The 9,524-nt window shown below is 44.1% G+C and overlaps 1 non-coding gene and 1 pseudogene across 1 annotated transcript; both read right to left on the bottom strand.

Moving 5' to 3' along the window:
* Positions 1-395: 395 nt before the first annotated feature.
* On the bottom strand, positions 396-533 carry LOC119944833. The gene has a single exon (XR_005455981.1). It is a non-coding gene; the product is annotated as a small nucleolar RNA SNORA7 (small nucleolar RNA).
* Positions 534-7,802: 7,269 nt separating this feature from the next.
* LOC119944571 lies at positions 7,803-9,186 on the bottom strand (annotated as a pseudogene).
* Positions 9,187-9,524: the final 338 nt, after the last annotated feature.

The raw sequence follows: 9,524 nt of genomic DNA, 5'->3' as shown, positions 1-9,524 counted from the left end.
TGGGGGCTTCTTGGAAAACATTATTCTGGTCCTGTTTCTCTATGGGCCAAGTACCGGCCAACTATAGCAATTCCAGAATTGTGCAAAACCTATTAGGTAGGCACACATCACCCAGCTTTTCTGTGAGTCTTCCCCAAGAAACTTGAATGTCTGCCACCCTCCCTCTTCAGAACCAATGATTACTCTCCTCTCCTTCAAAGCCATAGCGACAACATGGACACATCTGTCCCAGAACGACCCCCACTCCATCTGCAATCGTTCTGATAGTGTATCCATAGAGTTTTATTGGTAAACATATGGAAATGGTTTACCATTGCCTCCTTCAGCACAGCAAACCTAAGTCTCCACCCTCGACTCTCTCCCAGGCTGCTGCTGCTCAGCACAGGTGAATTTTGACTTGTAGCAGATTGCCTTCCACTCTCTAGCCACTCCCCAAGCTAGGAGTGGAATGGATTTGCCTCTGCTTGACTCTCCATCCCATAGCCGAGACTGGTAGAGTACTGGAAACTCTCCAGGTGTGACTCTGAGAGGGTACATATCTGTAAATTTATTTACTTATATTAATGCCCGTCTCCCCCCTCTAGACTGCAAGCTTGTTGTGGGCAAGGATTGTGTCTGTTACATTGTCATATTATTCTCTCCCAAGCACTTAACACATTGCTCTGCCCACAGTAGGAGCTCAATAAATGCAGTTGACTGACTGACATAGAAAATTTCAAACATCCCTATTACTTCCATTCCCTTCCCAATGCCCTCTACCCATAATCCTCCTGAGTAGGAACCTAAAATAATAATAATGATGGCATTTGTTAAGCGCTTACTATGTGCAAAGCACTGTTCTAAGCGCCTGGGGGGATACAAGGTGATCAGGTTGTCCCACGTGGGGCTCACAGTCTTAATCCCCCTTTTACAGATGAGGGAACTGAGGCTCAAAGAAGAAGACACTTGCCCAAGGTCACACAGTAGACATGTGGTGGAGCTGGGACTCGAACCCATGACCTCTGACTCCCAAAAAGCATCCCCCGAGTCCAGACTAGCTAGTGGCCAAGTAAAATGGATACACCCTCGGGCCAGCATCCTTAGGCAGCTGTTTTCAGTCATGCAGACTCCTATGCCAATGAGGAGGAGCCAAGGAAGCCATGGGGCAATCAAACTGCCAGCTCAGTGTAACATTTTCCAGTTCTAGCAGCTGAATTTATGACAAAAAGTTACCAAGTCCTCTTTAATTTCAAATTGAAGCTTCTAATGTTGGTGCCATTGAAGACATATCAATCAACTGTATCTATTGAGCACTTATTATGTGCAGAGTGCTGTAGTAAGCACACAGGAGAGTACAATAAGCAGAATTAGCAGACACATTCCATCCATAATGAGCTTACAGTCTAGAGGACAAGCTTACATATAGGGCCAATTAGTTTCCTTTCCGTATGGTCATGCAGTTTGCCTTGTGTAGACATGTTCACTGTTTTTTCAGACCTCTCCAGGAGATCTTTCAGCATATATCTGGCCTTTTGTTTCTTCCAGATGGAGGAGTAGATGACTCCAAATACGTGGCACTTAAATGGGTAGGCAGATGAATTAGCGTCTCATCAATATAAGTGTAAGAGAATTCGGCAACCTTCATATATCCAGGCAATTTTATTTGTTGATTTTTTAGAGATGACATGAAGCCAACCACATAAACTGTAGGATTTTTATTCTAATAAAAGAAGCAAAGAGCTTCGAAAATTAACACACTGTCAGATGCACTCTAAAATGGGTCACTTGAATTTCTCATGTCAACAAAAGTGAGAGCAAGCTGTTGGCTCAGTCAGCAGCTCTGGAAAATGTAGAAAATCCACATAAAATGTTAGGATTCGAGGGGGATGAGAACAAGGGTTGGCAGGCATCAAAGCTTTCTTCCACCATTTTGTCGAAAATCCTTTACATTAAACAAAGTAACCATACTTTAAGGTTCTTCAGACCAAAGTTTTCTAAGATGTTTCAGGAGGCCCTGCAGGATCAGCTTTCCTGGAGATGTCAATTTTTCAGCAAGATTGGCAGAGAGCTAGTTGGGTTTTAAGGACGTGAACTCCCCAAATGATTTCTCTTCCATCCGGTGACATTGTTACATGGATTATGGCATAGTGAATGCTAAATAAATGGATTTTCATTCTCTGACAAAAAGACAGTTTTATAGCAAGCACAGCTAGATGCTTTATGCTTAACTAGAGCTAGAAAAAGAGCAGATTAGCAACAGAGAAGCACTATGGGCAATCATTAATCAAACCATGGTCTTTCTGGAGCTCCACTGAGTGCAAAGCACTGTCCACAGCATTTGGAAGAGGACAGCAGGACCACAATAATCATTTGCTTTGGATATTAAATATGAGTGCAAGTGTTTTCTTATTAAAACATGGATCACATAATCGATCATTTGTATTTGTTGAGTGCTTACTGTGTGCAGAGCATGATACTAAGCGCTTGGGAGAGTACAATATAACCTCCTCCAGGAGGCCTTCCCAGACTGAGCCCCTTCCTTCCTCTCCCCCTCGTCCCCCTCTCCATCCCCCCCATCTTACCTCCTTCCCTTCCCCCAGCACCTGTATATATGTATATATGTTTGTACATATTTATTACTCTATTTATTTATTTATTTATATATTTTATTTGTACATATCTATTCTATTTATTTTATTTTGTTAGTATGTTTGGTTTTGTTCTCTGTCTCCCCCTTTTAGACTGTGAGCCCACTGTTGGGTAGGGACTGTCTCTATATGTTGCCAATTTGTACTTCCCAAGCTCTTAGTACAGTGCTCTGCACATAGTAAGCGCTCAATAAATACGATTGATGATGATATAACAGAGTTGGTATTCACGTTCTCTGCCTACAGTGAGCTTATAGTCTAGAGATGAGACGATTTAAGCCTTATTATTTTTAAATTTGAGAACTCTGATCTTCTTCCGTTAAATTTTACATAATAAAATAAAACACTAGCATAACAGTATCTGCTCCTTATAATTATATAATCCTTTCATTAGAAGATAGCAAAAGGATTCGATGGAGAAAATCCTCCATGGCACTTAATGGTATCTGTTAAGCGTTTACTATGTGTCAAATGATGTTCTAAGGACGGGGCAGATACAAGTGAATGAGGTCGAACACAGTCCCTGTCATGCATGGGGTTGACAGTCTAAGAAGGAGGGAGAACAGGAGAACTGAGACCCAGAGAAGCAGCGCAGCCCTGAGTCAGTGGTCATGGGTTCAAATCCTGCTCTGCCAGTTGTCAACTGTGTGACTTTGGGCAAGTCACTTCACTTCTCTGGGCCTCAGTTACCTCATCTGGAAAATGGGGATGAAGACTGTGAGCCCTGCGTGGGACAACCTGATCACCTTGTATCCTGCCCAGCGCTTAGAACAGTGCTTTGAACATAGTAAGCGCTTAACACATGCCATCATTATTATTATTACTATTAAGTGACTTACCCAAAGTCCCACAACAGGCAACTGGCAGAGTAAGGATTAGAACTCATGTCTGCTGACACCCGGACCCATGCTCTTTCCGCTAGGCCACGTTGCTTCTCAATTGACACGACATCAACATAAAAAAAGGTTGGGCAAGGTTTATAAATGGAAAAAGAACAGCACTGGTTAAACACTTGTCTGAGGTGATCTTTTTAAAATGTCCGAAAAAAGACACCATTTGTTAGATTCTCCCAGTTTATCCCGTGGTCTAGTGGAAAGAGAATGGGATTGAGTCAGCAGACATGGGTTCTAATCCTGACTCCGCCAGTTGCCTGCTGTACGACCTTGGGCAAGTCACTTAACTTCTCTGGGCTAACTTTCTTCTTCTGTAAAATGGGGATTCAATTAGCTTATTCTCCCTCCTAATTAGACTGTGATTCCCTTGTGGGACATGGACTTTGTCTGACCTGATTAACGTATATCTACCCTAGAGTTTAGAACAGCGCTTTAAACGCATTAAGTGCTTAACAAATATAACGGTACTAATAGTAATAATGATGCAGTCTTGAAAGTATGATTGCATCGTAGTGATTGCTTCCAAAAAACTTAAACGTTATCCAATAGAATGAGGTTCAGAACCTCTAGAAAAATAATATAAAATCTCTGTATGTACCACTACTTTAATGATAAATGTCATTAAACTATTTTTAATATTTATTAAAGTAATTCAAAATATGACATCACAATATTAGATGGCAGAGAAGATGTAAAACAATTATGTGTCTCTGTGGAGGGCTGCAGAAGTAGAATTTTCTTCTGGTGACTGTAGTAATGATGTTTTGAATTTATGAAGAATTTATCCAATGTAAGTTGAACTACGGCATCCTTTTCTGTAAGGCTCTGTAAGACTAATTCCTTCTGAACACCTCTGTGCAAGTTTAAACCCTCTTTCTCTTAGGGTTTTCTTCAATTATATTTCTAAGCTCATCTATTTTCTTGAAAATTGATATGAGACTCTTTAATCCCAAGATTTTAGTTGGTGGTAGAGGAACCATAATTTCTTCTTCATATTTTTTTGACATTTTCTAGCGATGGATTGTTGAAGTGTGTTGAACTGCACACTGGGCACTGATTTCAATTCTCTGGATGAGATACAGTTAACACATTGACCTCTGCATCATCCATCCCCAGTTCAAGAACACGTTTCGTTATCTGCTCGGGGTCCTGCCAATGTCTTGAAAATCTAATGAGGAAAATAGACAGAGATCCATTCATTGCCAAGTGGTCAATCTCTGTCCAACTAGGGAGGGGAAAGGGAAAGCGTGGGCTATTTTCCCTGTACCCCTTTGGTCTCAATATTAGGACTGGGGCTAAGGCTGCCTAAGGACAATGCATGGTATGAAATAATTCAGATTGTATCAGGGGGTAATTGTAAAATGGGGTAAGATATTAGATAATGTTCGTTGTCAGTATCATTTATCAGTGTTTTAGACTGTGAGCCCACTGTTGGGTAGGGACTGTCTCTATATGTTGCCAACTTGTACTTCCCAAGCGCTTAGTACAGAGCTCTGCACACAGTAAGCGCTCAATAAATATGATTGATTGATTGATTGATTAACCTGGGATATATCTATACCTTTAAGCAGGAGAGTTCTAGGGAGCATCAGAATATCCTGATATAGAAGAGAACTGTCTCCCCCTTCTAGACTGTGAGCTCGTAGTTGGGTAGGGACCATCTCTATATGCTGCTGACTTGTACTTCCCAAGCACTTAGTACAGTGCTCTGCACACAGTAAGTACTCAATAAATACGATTGAATGAATGAATGAATAAATACGATTGAATGAATGAATGAACAGGGGGGCATGAGAGACTGTAAGCTCGCTGCTGGCAGGGAATGTGTCTGTTTATTGTTATATTGTACTCTCCCAAGCACTTAATACAGTGCTCTGCACACAGTCAGCACTCAAAAAATATGATTGAGTGAATAAAATTCACTTGAGCATAATAAAATCTGAATAAGTAAACTATCTAATAATAATAATAATAATTATGGCATTTATTAAGCACTTACTATGTGCCCAACAGTTTACTAAGCACTGAGGTAGATGCAAGATAATCAGGTTGGACGCAGTCCCTGTTCCACATGGGGCTCACAGGCTAAGTAAGAGGGAGTAGCATTTAATCCTCATTTTACCGATGAGGAAGCTGAGATACAGAGAAGTTAAGTGAGTGGCCCAAGGTCACACAACAGAAAAGTGGTGGAGTGGGATTAGAATTCAGGTCCTCTGACTCCCAGGCCTGTAGTCTTTAATAAAGCTGATACTTCAGTGCTGAATCCTGAAAATTATTTTTCTTTATAGAGAATCTACAACTCCGTTTAGTAACTTTGGATGTGTAAGTTCCTCTGCTAAATTGTAAATTCCTTGAGGGCAGGGATCATTTCTATTTACTCTCTTGTACTTTCTGAAGTGCTTAATGCCGTACTCTGCACATAGTAAGTGCTCATTACATACCACTGATAGGTTGATTGGCGCCTACACTTGTCAAATTCTCTGAAATTCTAGATTTAAAGATAATCTGCGAAATATCTAAACTCTTTGACGGAATCTGAATGTTTGGGATTTACTTGCCTCTTTGACAAAGTTTTTTGTGTCCTTTTTTATTTTTCTGGAGATTGGTTAATCTCAAGAATCATGTCAAAGGGAACAGGCCTGATTTAGCAGTACTCTTTGAAACAGAAATGAATTCCTCAGAAAGAGCTTTGTTTCTGCCCCTTGGGAGATTCAGTCCGATGTTTCACTCATTTTTTTCTCTACAAAGGCGCTTGGAAGGAATAGAAGAAATAATCCACATCATTCCTATGATGGAAACTTTCTTTAATTTAAACCTGTTGGATGGATAACTGCCCAAAGCCAGTAAAAATTTATGGTGACCAGTCGGTTCTTTAACTCATTTAACTGACTTTGAAGCTTAGGCTGGATTCAAGAGCCTATGTGGTCAGGAGACCTGCACAAGCCTGGGCCTTTGAGAGATAATGAGAAGCAATGTGGCTCAGCGGAAAGAGCCCGGGCTTGGGAGTCAGAGGTCATGGGTTCTAATCCCCGCTCCGCCACTTGTCAGCTGTGTGACTTTGGGCAAGTCACTTTACTTCTCTGGGCCTCAGTTACCTCATCTGTAAAAGGGGGATTAAGACTGTGAGCCCCACGTGGGACAACCTGATTACCTTGTATCTACCCCAGCGCTTAGAACAGTACTTGGCACATAGTAAGTGCTTAACAAAAGCCATCATTATAATTATTATAAAAGGAAAGAATGAAGGGAAAGTCACATGACTGTGTGGGATTTCCCTTCGAGCTACTACTGGGACTCAGAAGATTTGAATTCTAGTCCCTGCTCTGCTGCTTGACTGCTGGGTGATCTTGGGCAAACAACTTAATCTCTCTTGGCCCCCATTTCCTAATCTGTAAAATGGGGATAAACTACATATTAATGTTGAGTGATACTCACTAAGTCCTAATTATATGCCAAAGATTGTATTAGATACCTGGGGCCCTCAGTTTGTGGGGGAGGGGGACCAGGTATTTAATCTCCATTTTACTGATGAGGCTCAGAGAAGTTAAGTTACATTCCCAAGATCACACAGCAGGCATATTTATTCATTCATTCAATCGTATTTATTGAGCACTTACTGTGTGCAGAACATCGTACTAAGTGCTTGGAAAGTACAAGTTGGCAAAGAGTAGAGACGGTCCCTACCCAACAACAGGCTCACAGTCTAGAAGAGGGAGACAGACAACAAAACAAAACATGTAGACAGGTGTCAAAGTCGTCAGAAAAATGGAATCAGAACAGTGCTCTGCACAAAGTGAGCCCTCAAAAAGTACGACTGATTGATCTCACCCCCGGATGGGGTCCACAGCGATAGCCCTGGGCTCACTCAGGCTGGTCTCCTTCTGTTGGCTGCTGTCCTGCACCTTGAGCATCCCCCATGGTGTGAGATTTAGCGAATGAGTCCACCTAGGGAGCCCTGTGGTGGACCTCCCGACTTCCCCATCTTCATCCTGGGAGAGCCCTAATCTACTCCAGTGATGCTTGCTGGAAGCGGCTTTGTTCCTGCCTGCTGTGGGCCCTCCCATTAGATGGTGAGCTCCTGGGGCTTGGGTGACGGAGGTCCCGGAGAAGTCCGGATCTCACAGGGTCACCAACCATCGTCAACCACGTAAAGTGGATTCCCCCAAAGCCTGCCGGCTCCCCTGTGGTGGGGACTCAATCCCTTGAAGTGAGGCAGGGATGAAGGGTTGGACGCTCACCCGGGGGTGGTTCTCTTCCTGCCCAAGTCTAATCCTCCCCTCCTTTAAAAGGCCAAAGTGGCCGGGAGCAGAGAACCCCCTCCACCCTTTCCAGGGGACTTTCTCGACTCCTGCCCCTCCCCTGGGGCCTGCCCTTTCCTTGACCAGACCCCTGTCTCCTAGCTGGGCTTCCCCACCAATGCCCAGGCCGGGGAGCCTGTGGTTGAGTCCGTCGAGGAGCTGGCAGGCTTGGCACAGGGGGCGGCTGGCGAGGCTCCCGCAGTGGGTGCAGGTGGTGGACAGGGGCGGGCCAGTGCCGGGGCACAGGGTGAGGCGCTCAGGTGAGTGGACCGGGTACAGGACAGCACTGGGCCGGGCGGCCTCCAGGTCCTCGAGCAGTGCGCAGGCGTGTAGACTCACTCGGTAGAGAAGTAGTCCGGCCCTGGAAATAGGCGTAGAGTACAGTCTCTTTCTTGTAGGTGAACTGCAGGGGACGGCAGCGGGGGAGGGCTCCCCCCGGCCGACCGACCCCAGGCCCCTACTGCGGGCCTGCCGCCTGGCGTCACCCTGCAAGAAGTTCATCAGCACGGTCTCGGCCATGTCGTCTGCATTGTGGCCTGTGACGATGCGGTCAGCCCCCAGCAGCTGGGCCTCTGCAGGACTCCACAGAATGTGAAGTTGGAGCGGCATCCAGTCTGGAGGGTGACGGCATCCAAGGTCCAGAACGTAGGTCCTCTGACCACCAGGCACACCGGGCCTCACCTACTCTCTCTGTCTCTCTCTCTCTCTCTTTGACTGTAAGTCCATTGTGGTACAGGGACTCAATCTAAGTGTAGTACAGAGATTGACACAGAGTGAATGCTTAATAAGTAGCAGATATTTTATAATTACTATTTTAGGAAATGAGGTGTGTTTGAGGATTAGTCCAAATTTTTATGTTAAAATTCACTTATACAATGATTTTCGTTTTGTTTTACTGTCATCATTCAATCAATAAATACCATGGTATTCATTGCATCCCCCCCCCCAAGGTCGTACCTGGAGAATTTCCCAGTCTTGACTACGGCAGGAAGAGTCAAGCGGGGGCGTATCCAGTCTATCTTGGGCAGTGGCTAGCGAGTGGAAGACAATCTACTACAAATCAAAAGTCCCCTGCGCTGGGCAGCAGCGGCATGGGAGAGAGTCGAGGGCGGAGACTCACATTTACTGCTCGGAAGGAGGAGGCAGTGGTAAACCACTTCCATATTTTTACTAAGAAAACTCTACGGATACACTGCAGGAATGATTGCAGGTGGAGGTGGGGCGTTTCTGGGTGAGATGTGTCCATGGCGTCGTTATGCATCGGAGATGACCCAACAGCATAAGACAAGACATTCATTGATGATGACTATGTTATGTGCACTAAACTATGCACTAGGGAGAATACAGTATAATGGAGTAGGTGAACATGATCTCAGCTCAGAGGGAATTTACAGACTAGATGGGGAGAGAGACATTAAAAATTACAAAATTCATATTTTACATAATAATAATAATTTTGGTACCTGTTAAGCACTTACTATGTGCAAAGCACTGTTCTAAGTGCTGGGGAGGATACAAAGTGATCAGGTTGTCCCATGTGGGTCTCACAATCTTAATCCCCACTTTACAGATGAGGTAACTGAGGCACAGAGAAGTTAAGTGACTTTCCCAAAGTCACACAGCAAACAAGTGGTGGAGCTGGGATTTGAACCCATGACCTCTGAATCCCAAGCCCATGCTCTTTCCACTGAGCCACGCTGGGGTGA

This window comes from Tachyglossus aculeatus, chromosome 23 (genome assembly GCF_015852505.1).
Source record: "Tachyglossus aculeatus isolate mTacAcu1 chromosome 23, mTacAcu1.pri, whole genome shotgun sequence".
Classification (NCBI taxonomy): domain Eukaryota; kingdom Metazoa; phylum Chordata; class Mammalia; order Monotremata; family Tachyglossidae; genus Tachyglossus; species Tachyglossus aculeatus.
Note: the sequence above shows the minus strand (reverse complement) of the source record. Positions and strands in the feature narration are given on the sequence as shown.